General features: G+C 47.0%; 1 protein-coding gene across 2 annotated transcripts in view; it reads right to left on the bottom strand.

Moving 5' to 3' along the window:
- The window catches only part of SV2C (synaptic vesicle glycoprotein 2C), a 184,435-nt gene extending 157,870 nt beyond the window's left edge, over window positions 1–26,565 (bottom strand). For both annotated transcript variants that reach the window (XM_060201064.1, XM_060201066.1), the window contains exon 1: window positions 26,495–26,565. The gene's annotated coding sequence lies outside the window, so the exon portion shown is untranslated. The remainder of the gene's footprint in view (window positions 1–26,494) is intronic.
- Window positions 26,566–27,629: the final 1,064 nt, after the last annotated feature.

The following is a 27,629-nucleotide window of genomic DNA, read 5'->3' as shown; positions in this document are numbered from 1 at the left end:
CCTCCTTCACCCCACCCTCTCCCTGCCCTCCTTCCCCAGAGTCCTTTGCTTTCAAGCCAGTCCCAGTGTTACTTTTGTTGAGGACCTGTTCCTCTGTGTTCATGAAAGATGTCAGACTGAAATTTCCTTCTCCCTTAATATTTCTTTCTAGTTTCAGAGGTCAGGTCACTTGGGCTTCGTAAATGAGTTGGAGAGTGTATTCATCTTCTTTACAGTCTGGAAAAGCTTATGTAAATTTAGTATTGATTCTTTCTGAAATGTTTAATAGAAATTCACCAAGAAATACATGAAAATTTAATTGTGGAATTGGGGAAATAGCTCAATTAAAGGAGCACTGGACTTGTATGCCTGACCCTCCTCATTCAGTCCCCGGCAAAGCTTTAGCTGAGCAGGGCTCTCTGACTTGTTTCTTTTTCTCTGTCTGTGTGAAACTGTCTCTGTGCCTTCCGTGTAAAAAATAAAAGTAAAACTTTATGTGATTGTAACAATTTCATAGAATTGTGAGGATTAGCTGAGATGGTGTATGAAAGAAGACTAGGTGTGACAGTCAACCGTGTTCAGACTATGATTAATCCAACTTAATGTGGGAAGTTACTCAATCGCTGGAAAAGTGCAGTGATCTGGGAGGTGGAGCAGTGGATAAAGTGCAAGGTGATCAAGCATGAGGTCCTGAGTTCAATCCCCAGCAGCACATGTAATGGAATGACATCTGGTTCTTTCTCTCTCTCTTCTCCTATCTTCTCCATGAATAAAAAAATAAATAAATAAATGAATAAGTAAATAAAATATTTTTTTAAAAGGTGTATACGTTCCCAATGAAAAAACTTGGTACAGACACAGAATCATCTAAATTGGTCAGAAGTGTTCACAGTAAAAAACTAAATTTTGGGGGCAGTGGGTTAAGTACACATGGCATGAGGCACAAGGACCGGCGTCAGGATTCCACTTCAAGCCCCCGGCTCCCCACCTGTAGGGGAGTCACTTCACAGGCGGTGAAGCAGGTCTGCAGGTGTCTGTCTGTCTCTCCCCCTCTCTGTCTTATCCTCCTCTCTCTATTTCTCTCTGTCCTATCCAACAATAGCAGCAGCAATGACAACAACAAGGGCAACAAAAATGGGAAAAATGGCCTCCAGGAGCAGTGGATTCATAGTGCAGGCACTGAGCCCCAGTAATAACCCTGGAGGCAAAAAAAAAAAAAAAGCAAGTTTTTAGGGGAAAAAAGTAAGTAAGTTTGGGTTACTTGGCTCCCAACATTACACTTATATGTAATTAAAAAGTGTTTGAAATAAAAAAAATAATAGTTGAGCGCTATACTACTTGAGACATTTCACTGTCTCACAAATGTTCTTTAAATGTTCCAAGAAAAACATGCTGCTGTTTACGAGCCATAAAACCAAGAATGAGTTGAAGTGGATAACTATATAACAAAAATCCCTCTCTACTTTGCCCACGCCCACTCTCCATTTGCGTGACTACAAAAGAGGCCTGAATACTAAATAACGGACGGTAAGTAATGGATCGAATCTGCTATCATTTTAGAACCCATTAAAAACACACTGATTATTTTTGTAGTTTCAATTATGCAGTATTACATACTACATAGGGGTGTGTGTGTGTGTGTGTGTGTGTGTGTGTGTGTGTGTGTGTGTGTGTGTAACAGAATCCGGCGGGTAGAGTGGCAGTGAACCAGATCAGGAGCTATAAGGAAAAGTACTTATGCAGATGCATAATAGAATATTAAATAATCGCTCAAATGAAGAAGAAAATGTAATTCTTCTAAAGACTGAGGCCTCAGAGAGAACTCAAGCTATGTTACTCCTAGATTCGTAATAGCCACACAAGCACATGCTCAAGTCAGGCTCTTGTTTGCTATTTGATTAATCATGAATATTGACTGCACATTTCTCAGCAAGGCTACAAGTAAACCACCAAAGCAAGCCAGCCTCCATAGTGCTTTTACAGGGCACCACAGAACGCACAGACTCGCTGGTCCCTGCAGGAGCCTGGGTATTTAGGTCTTGTGGGTGTAAAATCACTATGATAGCTCTCACCTTGAGAAAGGTCTCAACCTGTTCGGTTTGGTGCTTGATGCGATACCCAAGAAGTACCAATACTTCTCCATTATGCGAGGTCCTCTGCCATCTATTAGGTCCACAAGGGTGAACATGCTAGGACCCAGATAAGCACAGGAGCATTCACAAAACAGAGCAACAGTCATCCTGCCCTGCCACTAAGGGGAGGCGGGTTCTGGAGTGAGCGCAGCCTGCCAGGTTCCCAGCTCTGACCATGAGCTGCACGCTCAGACCAGCAGGGGCTCGGAGATCACACAGGCTCCCATGCTAAACAGAAATGTATATGGGCCCTGGGTGAGGTGGGCGGGCAAACAGTTAACTGTATGCAGAGATTTTTTTTTTCAAGACTGGGAGCTACTCTCTGCCTTAACCCAACTTTCTAGCCCTTATCTCTACCCTGACACCATCTTGTCGACAATATTTTTGTCCAACTCCATGTTAGTTATCAAACTCAAGCAAAAACTACCATAGCTGTGGTTCCAGAACATATCTGAAGTAGACTTCTTAGCTTCTTGCCACCCTAAGATCCCTATTCTCATCGGCTCTGGTCCTACTTCTTGGTTCCTGTTCATTAATCATTTTGTCCTGCTTTATAGCTTACCACCTTCCAGTCACTAAGTTACAGACACTATCATGACTCCATCCTGACCTCCCTGGGCAGACGCCCTCACCCATGTGTCCTGGAGCCTCCCCTTCCCCAGAGTCCAGCCCCACTAGGGACAGACAGGCACAGGCTGGGGGTGTGGATCCACCTGCCAACACCCATGTCCAGTGGAGAAGCAATGACAGAAGCCAGATCTCCCACCTTCTGCTCCCCAACAGTATTTTGACCAGACTCCCAGAGGGGGAGAAATGTCAGGGGAAGATGAGCAGAGGGCTCTGAACCCCGACTCCTTTCGGACCCAGGGAGAGAAGAGGAAAAAGGGGGAAACATCTGGATGTAGTGACAGGTGTAGGTGTGACTTGGAAAGGAAGATGGGGCCATGGGGGGGGGGGGGAAGGCAAATATATAAATTACAAACTGGTGGTTGTAGAAATAATAGCTAACCCACATCTGCAGCCTTGGGAGAACGGCTGGAGCTTCCAGTGGAGGGACTGGGGATCCAGAACTCTGGTGGTGGGAACAGTGCAGAGCCGTAATTTTTTTTTTTTTAATGATCTTTATTTACTTATTGGATAGAGACAGCCAGAAATCGAGGGGGAAGAGGGAGATAGAGAGGGAGAGAGACGGAGAGACACCTGCAGCCCTGCTTCCCCACTCGTAAAGTTTTACCCCTAAAGGTGGGAACAGGGGGCTTCGACTTGGGTCTTTGTACACTGTGTTTCTTTTTTAAAAAAATAATATTTACTTATTTATTTATTGGATATAGACAGAGAGAAATTGAGAGGGGATGGGGATATAGAGAGTAGGAAGGAGACAGAGAGACACCTGCAGCCCTGCTTCACCACTTGTGACGCTTCCCCCCTGCAGGGAGGGGCCAGGGGCTTGAACCTGGGTCCTTGTGCACTGTAACGTGAGCATTTAACCAGGTGCGCCATCACCTGGGCCCAGCCCTTGTGCATTGTAACATGTGCGCTTAACCAGGTGCGTCACCAGCTGGCCCCTTATCTTGTGATTTTGTAAATCAGGTTGAAATCACTAATGATAATAACAGAAGTACACATCACTGAGTGAGGAGGTCGAGGCCAGCTGCACGCTGGAAGCCAGGCAGGACTTGGTAGGAAAGCATCTTCAGCTGGACCTCGCAGAGGTGAAGGGGGAGGCAGCCAGCATTCAGGAAGACAGTGAGGCTCAGAGGCACAGGGACATTATGGTGCCAGTGAGGACTAAGGACCCTGTGGTCCATGGAAGTGATTGCTGATTGGTCGAAAGGAAGAGGGAGTCACTGGTAACTTGTTATGAGGTTTATTTTGCTTCACAAGGTAGAAAGAGGTGGGAGAGAGAGAGAAACAGGTGATGACTTACCTGGTTCATCGCACATAGTACTAAGCACAAGGAGCCAGGTTTGAGCCCCCGGCTCCCCACCTGCAGGGGGAAAGCTTTGCAAATTGTGAAGCAGGTCTGCAGGTGTCTCTCTGTCTCTCTCCCTCTCTGTCTCCCCCCTCTTCTCTCAATTTCTCTCTGTCTTATCCAATAAAATGGCCTCCAGGAGCAGTGGACTCAGAGTGCAGGCACCGAGTCCCAGCAATAATCCTGGAGGCAAAAAAAAATAATAATAAAAGAGGTCAAAGCTCACTCGGGAACAAGGCAGCCCAAGAACTTCAACTCGGGATCTTACTTTTGCAAGTCTAGAGCTCTCCCACTGCGTAACCCCTGGGCCACATCAATGACGAATTTTTAGATTTATTTATTTATAAAATGGAAACACTGACAAGACCATAGGATAAGAGGGGTACAATTCCCACCACCAGAACTCCGTATCCCATCCCTTCCCCTGATAGCTTTCCTATACTCTATCCCTCTGGGAGCATGGACCCAGGGTCATTGTGGGATGCAGAAGGTGGAGGGTCTGGCTTCTGTAATTGCTTCCCCACTAAACATGGGTGTTGACAGGTGGATCCATACTCCCAGCCTGTCTCTCTCTTTCCCTAGTGGGGCAGGGCTCTGGGGAAGTGGGGCTCCAGGACACATTGGTGGGGCTGTCTGCCCTGGGAAGTCCAGTTGGTATCATGGTGGCATCTGGAACCTGGTGGCTGAAAAAGAGATAACATATAAAGCCAAACAAATTGTTGGCTAATCATGAACCTAAAGGCTGGAATATTACAGATGAAAATTCGGGGTCTCTGTTTTGGAAATAGCTAGAAGGTCTATTTTAGGTATTTTCCAAAAGGTCCATAACTTGATTAGTTTTTGCCTGAGCCTGACATCTGATATGCAGGTGGACCAAGTTATTGTCTGGGGCAAATCAATGGGGTTACAGTCAACAATACTTGTACACTTGTCCCATATTTGGGAGCTACTCTCTTCCTGATCCAATTTTCTGGTCCTTTTTCCAGCCATAACATCAATGATGATTTTTAACATGACATGAATGTGATCTTTTTGTGATTCACAAACATATACAGAGTTGAAGATGGACAAAACTGAAGGTGAAAGGACGTATTAAACTCTCGAATTACTCCAAGTAAGAGACAATGGCAGCCTAGATTTAGGATGTCATAAAAAGATAAAAACACCACCAAGTGACATGTTGTTCAGAAGCATTGTGGGTAGATGCTAGGAGCCCAGCAAGTCCTAGCTGCTTCCGCCCTCCCCTTTCTGATCTGCCAGGCTCTACAAGGGACTGAGTGGGAACTTCCTGTCCCTGTAGTCATTCCAGCACAATTCCTCTTTGATGAATAAACTTATTAAGAGATACACTTATTTTTAAAAGAGAACACAGTATTTTATTATTATTATTTTTTTTTTACCAGAGCCTTGGTAATCTGCTGGGAACTGAACGTGAGACCTCAAAGCCTCAGGAATAGAATACTTTTTTAAAGAATATCCTTTATTGGGGGATTAATGGTTTGTAGTCAACAATAAAATACAGCTGTTGGTCCATGTGTAACATTTCTCAGTTTTCCACATAACAATACAACCCCCACTAGGTCCTCCTCCGCCACCCAGTTCCAGGACCAGAACCCTCCCCCCACCCCAGAGTTCAGTCCAGGTTCTGCTTAGTGTTTCCCGTCTGTTCTTATTTTTCAATTTCTCTCTGAGTGAGATCATCCCATATTCATCCTTCTCTTTCTGACTTATCTCACTTCACATGATTCCTTCAAGCTCCATCCAAGATGAGATGAAGAAGGTGAATTCATCATTTTTAACAGCTGAATAATATTTCATTGTGTATACAGACCATAACTTCCTCAGCCACTTATCTGTTGTTGGACACCCAGGCTGCTTCCAGGTTTTGGCTGTTACAAATTGTGCTGCTATGAACACAGAAATCTTTTTGGATGGGTGTGTTTGGTTCGTTGGGATATATCCCCAGGAGAGGAATTGCAGGTTCATGGGGTAGGTCCACTTCTAGCCCGTAGGAGACTTCTAGCCTTATCCTAGTTCCCCCAACCAGAAATACTCTTCATAACAGACATGTGCATATATCAACAAGGTAGGATAGTCTACTGTACCTTTCTTTTGGCCACCAGAGAACAACATTTTTATAAGTGTTCATGTAAATGCAATTGTATGAATACATCTGTCTGCATGTCTTGATCATAAGTTTTATCGTGAATGTTAGCACACTCTTGGATCACTTAACTTCTTCACTGTCTCAATCAAGTTGAAGCACTGTGTTTGTTTTCACACTTATGTCTTATTTTCCCTCTAGAACATATGTTTAAACAGAATCAAACCTATCTCCCTTGTTCGCTGCTCTGTCTTTAGCACCTGGAGCTGTTCTTAGCGCCTAAGAGAGCCGCCACAATTGTCATGGGCTCACTCTCTTAGAGAATGAATGGCAACGTGGGCTAGCCGTGTGAAGCTACTGAAATGGGTCCCTCCACACTAGCGTCTCCGCCACAAGCTACTGAAATGGGTCCCTCCACACTAGCGTCTCCGCCACAAGCTACTGAAATGGGTCCCTCCACACTAGCGTCTCCGCCACAAGCTACTGAAATGGGTCCCTCCACACTAGCGTCTCCGCCACAAGCTACTGAAATGGGTCCCTCCACACTAGCGTCTCCGCCACAAGCTACTGAAATGGGTCCCTCCACACTAGCGTCTCCGCCACAAGCTACTGAAATGGGTCCCTCCACACTAGCGTCTCCGCCACAAGCTACTGAAATGGGTCCCTCCACACTAGCGTCTCCGCCACAAGCTCTCTCGCCGAGGACAAAATAATTACACATCTGATTTCAAATTTGTATTTTTAAAGTCTGGAGTCTTAAGTATGAGCAGTTCTCTCACCATGGGGTTGTCTTTTTCATTCTTTTCCTTCCAGAACAAAAGAAACAGAGTGTGAGAGAAAAAAGGAGAGATACCACTGAACTATGTCATCATCTGCGAAACTTCTCCTCTGACCAGAACCAGGAGACAGAGCTGAGCTCTCCAGAACAGAAATCCAACTGGCCTCCGGGTTGAGGACAAGCACAGTGACTGGCTTGGGTAGTTGACAGAGAGAGAAACTGGGCATCCTGATTCCCAAGGCTTTCAGTCAACAAGACAGTGAAAACAATAACGAAAGAGAAGTTCGTGCTGTCATATGTCAGCTAGACCAAAATCAGTGGTTAGTTGTCCTGTGAGAAAAGGAAAAAAAAAAAAAAATTCCAAGTTAAAAAAAAAAAAAAGCAAGCATAGGATTCAAAGAACCTGAGAAGGTACTTAACATTGTCAGGAGTTTCAGAGTAAAGATGCCACAGCCCTTCACTACCAGCAAGAAGAAATAAGGACACACACACAGAGAGAGAGAGAGAGAGAGAGAGAGAGAGAAATACTCCCTCAATAAACATACACATCAAAGAAAAGAAAATACCAATATTGATTGAAGAGAGAGAGATGCAAGGGGCCAGGCAATGCTGCACCTGGTTAAGTGCACACATTACAGTGAGCAAGGACCCAGGTTGGAGCCCCTGGTCCCCACCTGCAGGGGGAAAGCTTCACGAGTGTTGAAGCAGGGCTGCAGGTGTTTCTCAGTCTCCTTCCCTCTCTCTCTCCTCTCCTTAATTTTTCTGGCTCTAGCTAATAAATAAAATATTCTTTTAAAAAAGAGATTCAGTTTGGTGGTGGGAATGGTGTTTAGGTACACTCCTATTAATTTTTTTTTTTCCCTCCAGGGTTATTGCTGGGCTCGGTGCCTGCACCATGAATCCACCGCTCCTGGAGGCCATTTTTCCCCCTTTTTGTTTCCCTAGTTGTTGCAGCCTCATTGCGGTTATTATTGCCATTGTTGACGTTGCTTTGTTGTTGGATAGGACAGAGAGAAATGGAGAGAGGAGGGGAAGACAGAGAGAGAGGGGGAGAGAAAGATAGACACCTGCAGACCTGCTTCACCGCCTGTGAAGCGACTCCCCTGCAGGTGGGGAGCCAGGGGCTTGAACCGGGATCCTTACGCCGGTCCCTGCGCTTTGCGCCACGTGCGCTTAACCCACTGCGCCACCGCCCGACCCCCTCCTATTAATTTATAGTCATATAAATCACTATTTAATTAATATGAGAGGAGGAAAAATTGGTTGAATGACTCAAAGTTTTTAATGCACAGACCATAGGCTGAGTCTTTGATATACTGACTCTCTTAAAAGCTTAGACCAGGGAGAACAGAAGCAACCGGTGGCAAAGCTATATGAAATAATGTCAAAGGACATAAATTATGGTGACGTTGTGTATGATACAGCAAATCCTAACAAAGGGATATTTCAAAGTTAACCCAATTGCCAAATAATGTGATTATAGCAATAACTATCTACTGTCTTCTTAACCCTAAGACAGCAGGAACCTCCCGCTTCCTCTACAGAGCCTGTATTTCCCCCAGTCCTGGAACCTCTAGGGTGGGTACTTCCCTGCATGCTTCTCTCAAGTCACACCAAATGATACTGCATCTGCCATCTTCCGATTCCAACCTAATCAACACAACGAGTGCCACCTCAGCATGCTTCACCTCAGACGGTGTCCAGAGATGTCAGGCTTGGAATGTCAACCCTTCACCCTCATTACTTGGGTGAGACCTTTCCTTTCATGGTATTCTCTAATTCCACTCCAGGAGATTCACTTCCTAACAAAGTCCCCAAACCTAGATATAGACCAGGTCCCATGATATAGGGCATATGTTCACATGTATCCATACATTAGGGCAAAATATATACCTGAAAGCAAAAGTACACAATAGTCTGCAGTGAGTCAGTATCAAGTTCATAATGAAATAGTGTCTACTCAGACTTAGATACCCTCCTCACTACTTCCTATGACAGTTCTCTCACTCACCCCAAAGCTAACCTCATCAAAGCAAGGACTGCAAAAGCTGAATAAGGGCAAGAGACTGGCATACTTTAACGATGACTCTTTAATCACTATCAGGCCACCCCATCAGCTGGGGCCCTAGTCGGGGAGTCCTGAGATTCTCAAACAGACATGATGGGCCTAGACCTCAAATAAATCCCTCTCTCCATTGTTACTGGTCATTTCTTTTTTTAAAAAAAATTTTTTTTGTCTTTTATTATTATTATTATTATCATCATCTTTACTGGATAGAGACAGCCAGAAATCGAAAGGGAAGGGAGTGATAGAGAGGGAGAGATAGACACCTGCAACACTACTTTACCACTTGCAAAGGAATCCCCCTGCAGGTAGGGACTGGGGGCTCAAACCTGGGTCCTTGTGCTCTGTAACATGTGCGTTCAACCAGGTGCACCACCACCCAGCCCCATTACTGATCATCTCTATCAGGAACAACACAACATGTGGGCCCCCATAGGACCTTGCCCTCAACTTGGATCAACAATGGTAGAGAATGTTCCATCCTCCAAAGGGAGACTGGTCAACATACTCTGTGCTACACCTGAGGAAGATGGGTCCTCATATTGGGGCAGCTTTGAACATTCCTACTCATGACCACAGAATGTGAGCTCAGATCTACAGGGATGCAGAGGTCACATAGGCTCCTAAGCTGAATATGGGCCCCAGATCACATCAAATCGATGGGGTTTACAGCCAACAATATTTATACACCTTTCCCATTTTAGGGAGCTACTCTCTTCCCTGATCTAGCTTTCTGGTCCTTTTTCCAGCCATGACATCATCTCCCCAGACAATAACTTGGATCCACCTGCATATCAGATGTCAGGCTCAGGGGAAAAAAGAAAAAAAAAACTAGTATAGCCACAGGTCGTTTGGAATATAACTAAAATATGCCTACTAGCTATCTACAAAATGGAGACGCCCCCAACTCTTTATCTGCACTACTCCAGGGAGTCGGGCAGTAGCACAGCGGGTTAAGTGCAGGTGGCACAAGGACTGATGTAAGGATCCCGGTTTGAGCCCCCCGGCTCCCCACCTGCAGGGGGGGGTCACTTCACAAGTGGTGAAGCAGGTCTGCAGGCGTCTGTCTCTCTCTCCTCCTCTCTGTCTCTCCCTCCTCTCTCGATTTCTCTCTGTCCTACCCAACAACAGCAATGACAACAATAACAAGAACAACAACAGCAACAAAAATGGGAAAAATAGCCTACAGGAGCAGTGGATGTGTAGTGCCGGCACTGAACCTCAGTGATAACCCTGGAGGCAAATAATAATAATAAATAATAATAATAATAATAATAATGCAAAGTTTGCCAAAGTCTGACAGATTTATGGAAATGCAGAGACTGATACAGATTGAATGACGGTCATGGTTTTCAGAAAATAAAACCTTTGTCATCAAGATTCAAATCTTGGTCCACTTACCTTTATCTTTGGACAAATAAGGTGATAAAGCATGAAAAACCCCAGGGGCCCCATGTGTGCGGACGCTCTATGCCCTGACACAGTGCTGGTCGCAGCCTTGGCCACAGAGGCTGAGTGTGCAGTGGTCTGCACAGGCACATGGAGGGCTGCAGGTGAGTCCAGCTGTGCCGGTGTGCAAAGCATCGTGGGTAGGCTGAGTAGGCTTAAAAGGACCCCAGCCGGAACTCTGGGGGCCCTTCGGCTGCAGCTGCTTCTCCTGGTCAGATGCCTCTCGCTGGAGGTGCCCCAGGCCTCCATCCGCCATGTCTACTTCTCCTGGGAACTGACCCGTGTGACTCTGCTGGCTGGCAAACTTTTAGACCCTCTACTGCCATGAGCAACCTTTACCTGGGCTGATAACTGTTTATCTTATGGGACTAAACTTTGCTGACCATATTCAGACTTTATAGACCTAGCGTGCGCTTAACCCTTGCTGCTAAGTGCTGATTTTGCCTTTGACCTGTTTCACCCTAATAAACCGAGTATTGATTAAACCTGTTCTCAGCTCCCCGCAGTGAATCCTTCTATGCGCGGCAAACAGCAGCCCTCAACCTAACCCCGTTTAAAGTTAATTTACAACACATATCCAGGCTGTGAGCATTTCTTTTCCTTTTTTGGCTTTTTTGCTCTTATAGGAATTAGTCTCTCCTGCCAACCTGGCTTCTATAATTTACATATTATTAAATTACTCAAATGCTTCTGTCATTTTCTAGAATTTTTAGGGATGTTATTCAATAATAAATGAAAAGAATGAGTTTTTAAGACTCATACATGACCACATGTTCACAGGGAAGATTAATGGATTTTATATAGGCCACATACCTTTCCAAACTTCATAATGCCATGCAATTCTGTAAAGCTTCTAGAATTTGTACCCAAAAAAAATACAGTGTTCTAAGTAATCAAAGAAATGAAGAAGGTGTAATTAAACGTAAGAATCCTTGAGCTCACAAAATAAAGACAAAGCAGTCATACTATACAATAAATTTAACAACTTGGATAGAACTGATCAAAGAATTTGTAATACAGTTTTAGCAAAGCTTACCTAAGAAACAGACACTCTGGAAACTGTGTGCAAAAAAAGAAGTACCTGGGAGTCGGGCAGTCGTGCAGCGGGTTAAGCGCAGGTGGCTCAAAGCGCAAGGACCAGCAAGCATAAGGATCCTGGTTCGAGCCCCCGGCTGCCCACCTGCAGGGGAGTCGCTTCACAGGCGGTGAAGCAGGTTTGCTGGTGTCTGTCTATCTCTCCTCCTCTCTGTCTTCCCCTCCTCTCTCCATTTCTCTCTGTCCTATCCAACAAGGATGACAACAATAAAAACTACAACAAGAAGACAACTAGAGCAACAAAAGGGAATAAATAAATATTAAAAGAAAAGAAGTAATTGTTTTAACTGGAAGCTTAAACACATCAGATAAAATTAAATAGAAAAGTACAGAAATCTGATACAGAAGGACACTTAGATGAGCTGATAAATGCAGAGGACAGGGGGCTGGGTAGCGGCATACCTGGGAGAGTGAGCATGTCCCAGTGTGCAAGGACCGGGGTTCAAGTCCTCAATCCTCACCTTTGGAGGAGAAAAGCTTCGCCAGTGGTGTCTCCCTCCATGTCCTTCTTCTCTCTCGACTTCTGTCTTTATCAAGTAAATAAACAAATTTTTCTTTAAGTGGGGGACAAATGACAGGGTTGCTCATGAGGGACTGAGACTCGGCTCACAGTCGCGCAGAGGAACACACACGAGTTGAGGGTCACTTTCTCTGCTCCTAGCAGCATGTGGATCAGAAACGTAAACACCCAGTGACAGCACGCTGGGCACAACAGCCATGGCATTCTTGTCTTGTGTCCGTCAGAGCACAGGATGTGAAAATAAAAGGGCCTCTGAGCGACTCCAGCCTTGCTGTGCTAAGTACTTCCTCCAGACTGAAGTCAGGCTAATGGAAGAGGCTTCCAAAGTCCTGGATATCTTTTTTCTTTTTACTTAGGTGCTGCTTTAAGAGATATGCTTGGTCTGTGAAAAATCATTTCAGTCTAACTCTTGCTAATACATATACTGTTTTCTACGTGTGTTACATGGCATTAAAAAATGTCTGGGTTCCCATTTATTAAACATTTTGTCCTGCTTTATATCTAACTGCCTTTCAGCCACCAAGTTGCAGATGCTGCCATAACACCACCCTGACTTCCCTGGGCAGATGCCCTCACCCATGTGTCCTGGAACCTCCCCTCCCCAGAGCCCTGCCCCACTAGGGAAAGACAGACACAGGCTGGGGGTGTGGGTCCACCTGCCAACACCCATGTCCAGTGGAGAAGCAATGACAGGAGCCAGAACTCCAACCTTCTGCTCCCCATAAAGAATTCTGGTCCATGCTCCCAGCGGGATAAAGAACAGGGAAGCTTCCAGTGGAGGGAATGGGATATGGAACTTGGGTGGTGGGAGCTATACGGAATTATACCCCTGTTATCTTACAATCTTGTTAATCATTAATAATCACTAATAACTTTTATTCTCTAAAAAAGGTTTAAAATATTTTCACCCTTATGTGCCCAAAGTCAGATGTTACAAAAATCCTAATGATCTGGAGTCCTTTTTTGAGGTTCAAAGAAGTCAGAGGCTACCAGAGTCTAGCAAGAAAACAAATGCAGAAAGAGGTTACAAGTGGGGTGGGGTGGGATGGGCAGACAGGGAGGGCACTGAGAGAGACAGAGAAAGGGCCGGAATTCTGCTGTAATAGGTCAGCAGAAGTGACTCTAAGCTGAGGCCTGAATGTCAGGAGCCTTCTCCCTAGATAACTGTGTCTGCTGGGGAGACAGATGGCAGACTGGAAGACATTCCAGGCCGGTGGGTAGAACAGATAAAACACTGCCCATCTCCAATTCCATCAAACACAGAGTCATGGTAGAATGAAAAACGTCTCTGAAAAGAAAACATTCCAAGTGTTAACACAGAATTTTGACAGCTTTTGGACCTGTGAGATTTATCAGGGATAGAAGTAGGAGGAAGTGAACGCGCTAACAGCAAGGAGTCCTCTTTCTCAAGGCCACTGCAGAGAGTGTCAATAGCGAGTCACTTTTTTTTCATTCAAAAGTGAAAAACATGGGCAGGGGTAGATAGCATAATGGTTATGCAAACAGACTATCATGCCTGAGGCTTCAAAGTCCCTGGTTCAATCCCCTGCACCACTGTAAACCAGAGCTGATCAGTGCTCTGGTAAAACAAACAAACAAACAAAAATATGTGTACAAAAGTGAAAAACAGTTCTACTAGGATCAACATCCTTGATGTCATCACTACTTCAATGACCTTCCTTGCTTATGTTATTGACCAGAAGAGGCCATGGGGAAGGTAAATGATACTGCTTTTCATCTGCCAAAACAGTAAAGTTTAGATATCTTTGAGAAATAGCACGGGGGCCAGGCGGTGGCGCACCTGGTTAAACACACACATTACAGCGCACAAGGACCCGGGTTCAAGCCCCTGGTCCCCACCTGCAGGGGGAAAGCTTTGTGAGCGGTGAAGCAGGGCTGTAGGTGTCTCTCTGTCTCTCCCCTCTCTATCTCCTTCTCCTCTCTCAACTTCTCTGTCTCTATCCAATAAATAAATAAATAAATAACAGTTAAGAAAAGAAAGAACATTTGCGAGGTAATCTTGAAATTAAATTTTTTAAAAGAGAAAGTGTGTGCACATGTGGTGGTAGGAGTCAAGCTAAGTTCAACGCTTGGCCCACTGGTCATCTCCACAGTCACCTAACATTTATTTTTGCCATTTTTATTAAGTCCTGAATTACAAAAGGAACATGATTCTTGTTGAAAATTCACAATTTAGAGGACCTAGTGGGGGTTGTACTATTAGGTGGAAAACTGAGAGATATTATGCACATACAAACTATTGTATTTACTGTTGAATGTAAAACATTAGTTCCCCAATAAAGAAACTTAAAAAACAGAAGATTCACAATTTAGAGAACCTAGTGGGGGGTGTATTGTCAGATATAAAACTGAGAGATGTTATCCATGTACAAACTATTGTATTTACTTTCGACTGTAAAACATTAATCCCTCAATAAAAGCTATTAAAAAAAAGTGTTACCTGAAAAAAAAAGTAAAGAAGACACATGGTTTTACAGATATGCAAGTGAGACAGAGCTCACCCACCGGGTAGTAAGACCCGTCTTCATTCCTACAGAAAGGAGATGTGTGCAAGGCCAGTGCCAGGTCCCCTGGAGTGCAACAAGACAGAAACAATAAAAAAAAATTCACAATTTAAAACTCTTATCTGTAAAACACAAGTTAGTACTTATTCTTCCACACTTTTAAGCAGACCTAAGTAAACATTAATTATACATACCATATAATCTGGTCAGTAATTGTCATACACTTTTAAAATACAAATTTTTCTTCTAATATTCAATTTTAAAGACATATCATTTACTTCATAAGAGACAGAGATCACTCTGCCATGTGCAATGCTAGGAATTGAACCTGGGACCTCAGACATGCCAGTCTTGTGCCCTTACTGTAGAGCGATTTCCCCAGCCACTAAATTGTTACAATATGTTGTCTCCAGGGTTACTGCTGGGGCTCGGTGCTGGCACTAGGAATCCACTGCTCCAGGTGGTCATTTCTTGTCCGTTTTATTGGACCAGACAGAGAGATTGGGGGGGGGGGATAGGGAGAGAGAAAGAGAAACACCTGACCACCTGTGAAGCGACTCCCCTGCAGGTGGGGAGCCAGGGCTCGAACCGGGATCCTTACTCCAGTCCTTGCACTTTGCGCCACATGCAATTAACCCGCTGAGCTACCACCCAACCCCCTATTTCTAATTTTTTATTACTACAAGTACTGATGCAGCAAATAAACACCCTCATACAACTCTGTTGATTGATCTTAATATTCAGATACCACTGAGCATCAGATCCAAAAGGAAGGGTCCAAGAACTTTCCCAGAAAAGGGCTCAAAGTGAGAGACGTTTTTCAAGGCCTGTTGTTTGTAGCTTGAAGATAAAGCGCCAGTCTCAGAAGATGCACCTGACTTGAATCCCGGAGGCTCTGTGGCCTGACATGTCCCCTCACCAGCTTTCCCATCTCAGCTCTCTGAGAACATCAACTGTGTACGTGGTCGTTCCAGCCAACTCTACGGACCTGGAGCCAGTGTGTCTGGGTTGTGGGAGGCAGGAACCAGGACTGCAAGAGTGATCACTCAACCAGAGAAATTGTGGGGAACCTTTGCAGTAGGCTGGGCATCTACACATGGGGTCGGCACAGAATCACAGGAAAGACTACAGGCCTCTATGTCTATCTCCACACTGACAGAGCCAGCAGAAAGCCCAGGCTACCGATTTAACTGGATAATTAAAATAATAATAAATCCACGAAGATTAAATTTAAATGACTTACATCATTTAAAGTTACTTTTGTGCTCCATGCAGCTCCTACTGTGTAAAATGTGCACTAACTGAAGCGTGTGAAGAGTATTCGTGAAGAGTATTCCGAGCGTGAAGGCTAGTCTGAGCGTGGTCCCTTGGAATGCTGACCTGCAAACCACATAGGCACAAGGATGAAACAAACAAACAGACCTCTTACAGAACGGGAGAAGCTCTTTACATGCCACACATCGACAAGAGGTTAATAACCAACATATGTATATAAAGAGCTCACCAAACTTAGCAGCAACAACGACAGCAAAAAATGATCCCATTCAAAAATGGGGAGAGGATATTAACAGAATATTCACCACAGAAGAGATCTGAAAGGCCAAGAAACATATGAAAAAATGCTCCAAGTCATTGATGGCCAGAGAAATGCAAATAAAGACAACAATGAGATACCACTTCACTCCTGGGAGAATGTCAGACATCAGAAAAGGTAACAGCAGCAAATGCTGGAGAGGCTGTGGGGTCAAAGGAGCCCTCCTGCACTGCTGGTGGGAATGTCAATGGGTCCAACCTCTGTGGAGAGCAGTCTGGAAAACTCTCAGAAGGCTAGACATGGACCTGCCCTGTGATCCTCCAATTCCTCTCCTGGGGATAGATCCTAAGGAACCCAACACATCCATCCAAAAAGATCTGTGTGCACCTGTGTTCACAGCAGCACAATGTGCAATAGCCAAAACCTGGAAGCAACCCAGGTGTCCAACAACAGATGAGTGGCCGAGAAAGTTGTGGTCTAGATACACAATGGAATACTACTCAGCCATTAAGAGTAATGAAACCATCTTCTTCGATGGAGCTTGAAGAAACTATGTGAGGTGAGATAAGCCAGAAAGAGAAAGACGAGTGTGAGATGCTCTCACTCACAGACAAGTCGAGAAAGAAGGACAGAAAAGAAAACACAAAGCAGAACTTGGACTTGGTTGGGAGCACCGCACAAACAGCAAGGACTCTGGGGCAAGGGGCAGGGTAGACTTTAAGCTCCTTTGTGCGGGGGGGGGGGGGCATAGGGACACAGACCTATGGCGCTGGAAACGGTGTTGATCTATACTTCCATTAGCCTGTAGTCTTATAAATCACTATTTACTGAAAGAGAAAGAAATTGTACTCTCATGACAACAAATAAAAAATAGAAAATGTCAAAAAAAAAAAAAAAAAGTGGGTGGGTGGGGGGAGAGGACTTAGAACTATGAAAAGGTCATACCAGAATGGATCTATTTGAAGTCAGAACCCGCAATGACAAAGTCGGTCACTTTGTCCAGCCACTGCCTGCAGAGGCCCCAGCACAGCCTGACTCAGCTAAGTGACTGAACGCCAAGAACGTCTCAGATAGTTCTCGTAGAAAATGTTCAACACCCGCCCTCCGCTCCCCCCAGACTACTAGCTTATCTGACGCTGGAGCTTTTCAAACCTGAATAATGGTGAGACAGCACCCCAGCTGACAGTGTCTTTGGTGCTTAGCCAAAGGCCCACCCAGAACTGCAAGTTCTAGTTGTTGAAGAGCTGAAGCTGCAGTGATGGAGAGGGAAAGAATGCAAGACCTACGACTGATTCTGCAAAAGGTCCCCATGTTCATCCCCAGGTCTGAGCACACTGGGCAGCTGGGGCGAGGTGGCGGTACCCCTGACTGAGTGTGCATGTTACACTGGTGGGTTCAAACCCCTGGGCTGCACCCGCAGGGGGAGCATTTCACAAGCAGCCAAGCCGTGTTGAAGCCTCCTCCCTCTCAATCTCTCTCTCCCCCATTTCCTCTTTAATTCTCTCCATATTCATCCAATAAATAAATGTTTTTTTTAAAAAAAAAGTTTATTAAAAAGAGAGAGAAGGCAGTTAAGGTGTAGCATAAAGAACATTTAACTTGTTCAGCCTGTCACATATCACGCAACTTGGGAAAAGGACAAGTTTTCTGAGCAATGAAATAAAACTTAACGGAATGCTCCAAACTCACAGAACATGTACAGAAGTGCCTAAGTTACTGGGAACAGCTAAGTCACTGACAGGGCCCCATGCAAAAGAGAAACATGGGCCCCGCCGTTTGAAGAATTGCCAGCGCTGGTAGCAAAGCTCACACAGGACGCAGGTCCTCCCCAGAGTGGGGCCTGGTGACTGACTGCACTGCCAGCAGTGTTGCTGCTCCCCAGACAGCGACGCCCCTGGGGCCAGGACCTCTGGGACTGTAGGGCTGAGTCTGAGACTACCTTTCGCTGAGTAAATACCCAGGAAACACTGAATGCCTGCACAATTTATTTTATTGTTTTTTTTTCTCCTTTTTTTTTTTTTTGCCTCCAGGGTTAGCGGTGGGGCTGGTGCCTACACCATGAATCCACCGCTCCTGGAGGCCATTTTTTCCCCCTTTTGTTGCCCTTGTTGTTGTAGCCTCGTTGTGATTATTATTATTGCCATTGTTGATGTTGTTCATTGTTGGATAGGACAGAGAGAAATGGAGAGAGGAGGGGAAGACAGAGAGGGGGAGAGAAAGACAGACACCTGCAGACCTGCTTCACCACCTGTGAAGCGACTCCCCTGCAGGTGGGGAGCCAGGGGCTCGAATCGGGATCCTTACTCTGGTCCTTGCGCTTTGCACCACGTGCGCTTAACCCACTGCGCCACCGCCTGACCCCCTATTGTTATTTTTTAAAATACTTTTTATTATCTTTATCTATTGGATAGAGACAGCCAAAAAAAGAGAGGGGAGGGGGTGATAGAGAGGGAGAGAGACAGAGACATGAAGCTTTCCCCCTGCAGGTAGGGACTGGGGACTCAAACCCTGGTCCTGGCACATTATAACAGGTGTGCTCAACCAGGTGCACCACCACCCAGTCCCCAGGATGAATTCTGTAAGAAAAAGGAAACAGAACTCCATAGATTTAAAAAGAACCCATTCGTTGTACAAGATATTAAGAGAAGATACCTTTAAGGGACCAGGCAGTGGCACACACATCACAGCGCACAAGGACCCAGGTTCCAGCCTCTAGTCCCCACCTGCAGGGGGAAAGCTTCACGAGCAGTGAAGCAGGGCTGCCGGTGTCTCTCTCCCCTTCACTTCAAATTTCTCTGTCTCTATCTAGTAAATAAGTAAAGAAAATATTTCAATAAACAAATGTGTGTGATGCCTACAGAGTCACATGCTAAAAGTGGTATTCCAGGGACTGAATCCAGGGACTGTTGGTGCCCCTGGCTGAGTGCACTTGTTACAGTGCACAGGATCTAGGTTCGAGCCCCCAGTCTCCATCTGCAGGGGAAAAACATTACGAGGGGTGAAGCAGGGCTGCAGGTGTCTCTTTGTCTCTCCCTCTCTATCTCCCCCTTCCCTCTCAATAGCTGGCTGTCTCTATCCAATAAATAAAGATAATTAAAAAAATGTTAAAAAGGAAACTACAGCAAACAGCCCATTAATCCATCTACTGACACTCACTGACCTCCTGCTCTGTCCCACATACTGTTTGAGACAAACTGTCCCTGACCTATGGATGGATTTTATACTTTAATCAGGAAAGATGCACATTAATTTTTTAAAATCTCATTAAAAAAACAAAATAATCAAATTAATGAATTTCTCAGTTATCAGAATTAGCAAATACAAGTGCATGCTACCCACATCAATTTAAATTTCCCACTAACAAGTAAACGTTTGAAATAAGTATGAACCAGTTAACATTTGTGACCCATTTATACTAAAAAAAAAACAAAAACAAAACAACTCACCACCTGTATCTGAAGTCAGAGCTGACTGAGCAGCTTGCTTTCCTCTGACCAGCCTATGTATGAGGGAAACTACATTGTGGGAGAACGACTGTTAACCTCACAGACTAGGTTTGGGGGTGTCCCCAGAAAGGGGTGACTGGGCTGACATCTGACAGAGAGGAGTCACTAGAGTGGCGGCAGGTAAGAGCAGGCAGGTGCTCAGGCCACACGGGAGGAGAGTCACGTTGGAGGCTGTGACCTATGGGAGAAGCCTGACTCAAGCAGAATGTGGTCAGAGAAGTGGGTGGGGACCCCACCTGCAGGGGAGAAGCTCCCTCAGGGGTGAAGCAGGGCTGCAGCTGTCGCTCCCTCTCTACCTTCCCCTCCCCTCTCAAGTTCTTTCTGTCTCTATCCAATCATAAATGAATTAAAAATATATTTATTTTTGGGAGTTGGGTTAAGTGCAGGTGGTGCAAAGCTCAAGGACCAGTGTCAGGATCCCGGTTCGAGCCCCCGGATCCCCACCTGCAGGGAAGTCGCTTCATAGGCAGTGAAGCAGGTCTGCAGATGTCTGTCTTTCTCTCCCCCTCTCTGCCTTCCCCCCCTCTCTCCATTTCTCTCTGTCCTAGCCAACAACAATGACATCAATAACTACAACAATAAAAAACAAGGGCAACAAAAGGAATAAATAAATATTATATATATATATATATATATATATATATATATATATATATTCAAAGAGAAGTGAAGTCTGCAACTTTTACGTCCACTAGATGGACCCGTCCTTTATGATATGACTTCTGTTTATGTCTTTCTTTCTCTGATTCCCTCTACAAACCCGTCTCGGTAGTAGGTAGTATCCTTCTCAAGGAAGGTGCGCTCGATGCCACAAGGTGGAAAGCACCCCAGTAGGGGTCTGGCAGTGGCACAGCCAGCAGAGTGCACACGTTACCAGGTGCGAGGGCCTGGGTGCAAGGACCCTGGTCTCCACTCACAAGGGGAAGACTTCCTGAGCAGGGCAGCAGAGCTACAGGTGTCTGTCTCTCTCCCTAGTTCTCTCATTTCCCCTCTCTATTTCTCTCTGTCTGAATAAAGAATGAAAAAGGGAGGGTAATGGGGGTGGTGGTATTGTTCTATGGACACTGCCCCAGGATAACCTTGGGGGGGGGAGAGATGCAAAGAGGCAGGCAAGAAAAGGAAAGAGAAAATCACTAGTCTGTGGCTACTCTAGGATTCCAGTACATAATGACAATACATTCTAGTACAGAATGGCAATACTTGACACTTGGTATAAGCAGCCATACACCTCAGAGTTCTAAGAGTGTTTCTGGGGTATGAGAACACTGAGCCCCATCAAGGCAGTCCTGAATGTCCCAGCATTTGCATTATGAGCTGTCCACTGGAAAAGATCACAGCAGGTAAGATGTGTATTAGAGGGTCAACAGGAAACATTGAAAATGCCACGTTAAACTGGTCTAACATGTACTTTACACTAAACTGAAATAATTGTTTCTTCAAATCTGATCAGTTTTAAATTCCTAATGGCACACTACAAAATCTAATAAACTGTTTACTTCATAAAAACAAAACCCACAACCCTTGTGTGAATTTTTTTTATTTATTTCCTTTTGTTGCCCTTTTTAAAAAATTTTTAATTGTTGTAGTTATTATTTGATAGGACAGAGAGAAATGGAGAGAGGAGAGGAAGACAGAGAGGGGGAGAGAAAGACAGACACCTGCAGACCTGCTTCACCGCCTGTGAAGTAACTCCCCTGCAGGTGGGGAGCCAGGGGATCGAATCAGGATCTTTATGCCGGTACTTGTGCTTTGCACCACCTGTGCTTAACCTGATGCGCTACTGCCCGGCTCCCTCCTTGTGTGAATTTTTAAAATGTTGTCGGGTGGTGGCACACCCAGTTAAGCAACATATCACCATGCACAAGGATCAGGGTTCAAGTCCCCTGCTCCCCACCTGCAGGGGGGACACTTCATGAGCAGGGAAGCAGGGCTGAAGCTGTCTCCCTTTCTCTATCTCCCCTCTCCTCTCAATTTCTCTCTGTCCTGTCAAATGATAATAAAACAGAAAGAAAAAAACGGTCACCAGGAGCAGTGGATTCGTAGTGGTAGCACCAAGCCCCAGCAATAACCCTGGAGGTAAAAAAAAAAAAAAAAAAAATTCAGTGTGAGTGAATAAAAAATTTTAAAAATTATATTCTATTTTTTAAAAAAAAGTTTAAATTTAAAATATAACTCCTGGTGTAATTCATTAAAAGAAAGAATATTAGAACCAGGAAGGAACAAACATCACACCCATTCCTTTCATTTCTTTCTTTCCAACAGGGAAAAGCCCTCACAACATGCAGCTACCACCAAGGAGCTGTTCCTCACCACACAGGTGCTGGTGATAAAACCAAGTGGTACCATTATGACTCTGAAGACACAGTTCCAGAAAAAAGTCAAATAATAACTTCACCGCCCCCCCATGATTATCCTCCACTATCTCAAAATAAAGAAGCTTCAAAGGCAACCCACGGAAGCATTTTATACTGACGGATCAATAGGGCTGAAAAGGAAGGAAAAAAAAAAAGGAAAGTAAAAAGCCGAAACACTTCGGTAGTGCATTGATCACACTGGCAGCTGTGGGGCTGCCTTTTCAGACATGGACGTCAGGGATGGGTTTGCGCTGAACAGGTAATGGCAGGTCTTGTAAACCGCACCTCAGACACACGCACCAGCAGGCAGGACCGAGAAGCACGCAGAAGAATAGACTGTTCCCTGACGCAGTAGCAGCAGAAAACTAAAACAATTAAAAAGGAGTATTTTACATTTCTTTGTCGACAGACATGTACTAGCTACTCTTATGTGTGAGTAAAAGAAGTGATAGCTGGTGATGTGTGGGGAAAACGATGATTATGGGTGAAAGGGGCCTTGAAGTTCACCTCCGAGTCAGGGCTCATATTTCTAATCACAGGAAAGGGAGTAGCTTGTACTTATGGTCACATGGCAGGCCCTGCACCAGGGCGTCCATTGTGGTGATCTCCTTGAGGGTGAAAGCTGCATTCTGCTCTCCCAGGCTCCCTCCACATTAAGCAATCTGGTAGGGTTAATAATAGTTAGCTTTTTTTTTTTCTTTGCCTAAAAGCTCTTAGCTGCTCAGAGAAGCTACTTTCACTGTCACTGCATCATGAAGAAACAAAGTAGCTTTCTCCACTTAGTCATCAAAGACACTCAGATGCAATCCCAGGCTACCCTCCCCTCCGCCTCCCCTCAGCTTTTTCCAGACCTCAGCTACTGGCATTTGGTTTTATATTCTACTGTTGGGAAAAGTCTATTGTCTGGCTACTGGCATTTGGTTTTATATTCTACTGTTGGGAAAAGTCTGTTGTCTGGCCATTACCCACACTGAAGACCAGGTTTCATTAAAGAGACAGTGCTGGGGAGAGTCTAAAGAAATTTTTTAAAGTTCTTGTTTGTTTGTTTTTTTCCTTTTTTCCTTAAAGACACTGTCTCACGGGATTTTCTATTGGCCAAGACCATCTCTTCTGACCTCCATTTCACAGGAAAACCTAGTCTGGGTTAGTCTGCACATTTCTCAAAGAAAGTAAGCAGTGGGTCCAAAGAGATACTGCATCATCTTTGGGGAAGTGGCACTAGGATCTTCTCTGAGCTGTTCTCCCTTTCTTCCCCCCCACACCCCCTCAGCCCTTTGGCCCCACATCCTGACTGCAGACTCATGATCACTCATTGCAGTCATCAGAGGTCCAGAAAGTGAGCTCTTTCTTTTTCAGTACATCTAGTTAAAATTGAATTGAGCCCTTTTATTTCCTACCAGCCTAGTGCAGCCAGACTACTATTTTTTTAAACACACATTTTTAAATTATGTAAAGGGAATTCAGGACCTTGCTTTGTGAGTTATTGCCAGGATCCCCTTAGAAGTCAAAACATCTGAAACATGGTGAGAGAATGGAGTTAAGCACTACAGAAACTTAGCCCTAAGCTGTCACACGAACACCTGCCAGGAGCAGGAGGCCTTTCACATCCTGACCCTGAACAAGAGCAAATTCAAGCAAGATCAGTAACATGTTCTCCTCCAGGGTTAACTGTCTGGATTTAAACAGAGAGAACTTCTTCTCACCATATGGCAGCTGGGTAGGGAGAGGGGAGAGGCAGAGAGAGAGGAGACCTTCAGAGTGCCCAGTCACAGCCTTGGACAATATTTTTAGTTCACCTGTTAGCTGTCAGGCTCAGGCAAAAAAAAAAAAAAAAAAAAAAAAACACTAAAGTCATGGGCCCCTTGGGACATACTTGAAATAGACTTCCTAGCTTCTTCCCACACAAAGAACTCTAGTTTCATCTGCTCTATTCCTACCTTTGGGTTCCTGTTTGTTAAACACTTTGCCCTGCTTTATATCTTACCACCTCTCAGCTATCAACTTGCAGATGCTGCCATGATTCCATCCTGACCTCCCTGGGCAGACGCCCTCACCCATGTGTCCTGGAGCCTCCCCTCCGAAGAGCCCTGCCCCACTAGGGACAGACAGACACAGGCTGGGGGTGTGGATCCACCTGCCAACACCCATGTCCAGCAGAGAAGCAATGACAGAAGCCAGAACTCCCACCTTCTGCTCCCCATAAAGAATTTTGATCCAAAAGAAAAAATGGGCAAATGTATACAAATATTGACAGACAGTTGTAGAAATAATAGTTAACCTATATCAACAACCTTAAGAAAACTGCTGTAGCTTCCAGTGGAGGGAATGGGGATCCAAAACTCTGGAACAGAGCTGGACCTCTATTACCCTGTAATTTTGTAAATCAATTTTAAACCATTGATGAAATTAAAACTTAAAAAAAAAAAAAAGGAGTCAGGCGGTAGCACGGCGTGTTAAGTACACATGGTGCAAAGCACAAGGACCGGCATAAGGATCCCGATTGGAGCCCCGGCTCCCCACCTGCAGGGGAGTCGCTTCACAGGCGGTGAAGCAGGTCTGCAGGTGTCTGTCTTTCTCTCCCCCTCTCTGTCTTCCCCTCCTCTCTCCATTTCTCTCTGTCCTATCCAACAATGACGACATCAGTAACAACAACAATAATAAGTACAACAACAAAAAACAAAGGCAAGAAAAAGGAATAAATATTAAAACATTTTTAAAATTTTTTTTTGGTTCATACTCCCAGAGGGATAAAGAATAGGGAAGCTTCCAGTGAAGGGGACGGGACACGAAACGCTGGTGGTGGGAACTGTGTGGAATTATACCCCTACAATCTTACACTCTTGTTCATCATTATTAAACCACTAATAAAAATGTTTAAATAAAGAAAAGGCGCCCCTGTCTCGGGCCTGCAGCACCTTCCCGGGACTGCGGCGCACTGCGGAGCCGCCTCCCGCCCAGCCCTGCCCAGCCCTGCCCAGCCCTGCGGGCTTCCCTGCCGCCCCCGCCTCCCTGCCGGCTTCCCCGCAGCCCCACCTCCGCCGCCGCCGGGCGCGCTGTCAATCATCCATCACCCGGGAGCCCTGGACGCCGTCGCAGACCCGCACTGGCCGCCCCCGGGGGCTGCGTTTGCAGGACTCGCACACGTAGTGGGCGACGCGAGCGGCCCCTCAGGCCCCAGTGACTCAGCCCACCCCCTGCAGCACCCCCTCCCCGCTTCCCGCTCCCCGCGCCGGAGCCTCCACCCCCACCCCCTACACCCCCACCCCCCCCACACACACCCTACACTCACACACACACACACACCACAGCTCTGGGTGCCCGAGCTAACTTCACTAACCCCCCCCCTCCGCCCCAATATTCCGCAGTCCTCTCCGGGTCAGCCCAGGAGCGGTGCACGCGATGCACTGGAGAGAGAGAGAGAGAGAGAGAGAGAGAGAGAGAGAGAGATGGGGGGGAGAGGCGGGAGTCTTCCTGGTTCATGGACCCATGCAGAAGGGAAAGAGCTTTGCCACCGCAAGGACCCTCTGGCTTGCACGAGCCCCTCCTCACCCACTGAAATGGAACGGTTTCTGCACCTTCTCTCTTTTTGTTCATTTATTAATTTTTTATGTTAATTGGCCAGGACAGAGAGTAACTGAGAGGGAAGGAGACACAGAGAAGGAGAAAGAGAAGACATCCGCAGACCTGCTGCACCGCTCAAGAAGCCTCCTTCCTGCAGGTGGGAAGCAGGGGGCTCGAACCCGGGTTCCTGAGCGTGCTCGAATGTGCCCTTACCCGGGTGCGCTGCACCCGCCCCCGTAGTTTCTCTCTCTCAGGGCGACCATCCCTCTCCTGACCATCCCTCTCCTGGGCCCTAAGCCGACAGTCTGCAGGGCTGAGCCGGGCGCACACCAGGCCTCCGGGGTTCGCGCGGGGTGGGCGTGGGGCTGAGCAGCGGCCCCGCGCACAGGAGAGGCCGGCGGGCCTGGGACCTGCAGCTCCTCCACCCCGACTTGCATTCGGGTCCTCACAGCACCGCCTGCGGCTGCCTTTCTCCTCCCGCCATCCGCGCGTCTGCAGAGGGGACCCCCCACATACACCCCGGAAAGTTGCGTGGAGGCCGCGGAGAGGCGGGAATCAGCCGGGGGGTCGCCCTCCGCCTCCGTCCAACGCGGCCCCCAGAAAAGGTCCCTGCAGGGCCCTGCACCGGGCGGGACCCCAGGAGGCGCTGCCCACTCTGCTCACTGCCCAGACAAGCCGGGCTGGCTCCGCCCGCCGGACCCCGACCTCCCGGCCGGCCCCGTCCCCACCTCAACCCTCCAGCAAGAGAGAGAGAGAGAGAGGGGGGGGGGGGAGAAAGGGGGGAACAGGGGTCCCCCGGGCCGCAGCTCGCCCTGCCACCACTTCCCCCAGACAGGTGTGCGGCCAACTGCGCTTCTGCACGGCTGCAAAGTTGCCCCGACTGGTGCCCGCTCGGGATGGCACCCGGGCCCCTCACTCACCAGCCGCCGGGGTGGGTGCTGCCGGGTGGGTGCTGCCGGGTGGGTGGTGTCCGCGCCGCAGCCCTGCAGCCCCGCAGCCTCGCTCGCTCTCCCGCAGCGGAGACTCGGAGGCGGGGCGGCTCTGGGCGGGCTCCGGGTTGCGGGCTCCTGCCCGCGCTGCCTCCGCCTCCTCCCGCGGTGCTGCAGTGTCGGGCGGGGCGAGCCAGGCTCTGCGGGCGCAGGGGCTGGGGAGGGGCAGGGGAGGGGCAGGGGAGACGCAGGGGAGGAGCAGGGGAGAGGCAAGGTAGGGGCAGGGGCAAGGCAGGGGAGGGGCTGGGGAGGGGCTGGGGGGGCAGGGGAGGAGTCCGGGGAGGGGCAGGAGAGGGGCTAGGGAGAGGCAGGGGAGGGGCAGGGGAGAGGCAGGGGAGGGGCTGGGGAGGGGTTGGGGAGGGGCTGGGAAGGAGTCCGGGGAGGGGCAGGAGAGGGGCTGGGGAGAGGCAGGGGAGGGGCTGGGGAGGGGTCCAGGGAGGGGTCCAGGGAGGGGCAGGAGAGGGGCTGGGGAAGCAGTCCAGGGAGAGGCAGGGGAGGGTATGAGGAGGGGGTCTGGGGAGGGGCAGGGGAGGGGCAGGGCCACCGCCCCAAGCATCAGGCCCTGGGGTGTGGGGAGGGGCTAGATAGGGCTACTGGTGCTCTTTTTTTTAATTTTTTTTTTTTTTTTACTTATCTTTATTTATTGGATAGAGACAGGTAGAAATCGAGAGGGAAGGGGATGATAGGGCGGGAAAGAGACAGAGAGACATCTGCATCCCTGCTTCACCACTTGTGAAGCTTTCCCCCTGCAGGTGGGGACTGGGGGCTTGAACCCGGGTTCTTGCACATTGTAACATGTGTGCTCAACCAGGTGCACCACCGCCTGGCCCCTTTATTTTATTTTTTTATATTCATTTATTTATTTCCCTTTTGTTGCCCTTGTTGTTTTATTGTTGTTGTAGTTATTGATGTGGTCGTTGTTGGATAGGACAGAGAGAAATGGAGAGAGGAGGGGAGGACAGAGAGGGGGAGAGAAAGACAGACACCTGCAGACCTGCTTCACCACCTGTGAAGTGAATCCCCTGCAGGTGGGGACCCGGGGGCTCGAACCAGGGCCCTTACAGCG

The sequence above is a fragment of the Erinaceus europaeus genome, chromosome 11 (genome assembly GCF_950295315.1).
Source record: "Erinaceus europaeus chromosome 11, mEriEur2.1, whole genome shotgun sequence".
NCBI classification, from domain to species: Eukaryota; Metazoa; Chordata; class Mammalia; order Eulipotyphla; family Erinaceidae; genus Erinaceus; species Erinaceus europaeus.
The sequence above is the reverse complement of the archived record's forward strand: the minus strand, read 5'-3'. Positions and strand labels throughout refer to the sequence as shown.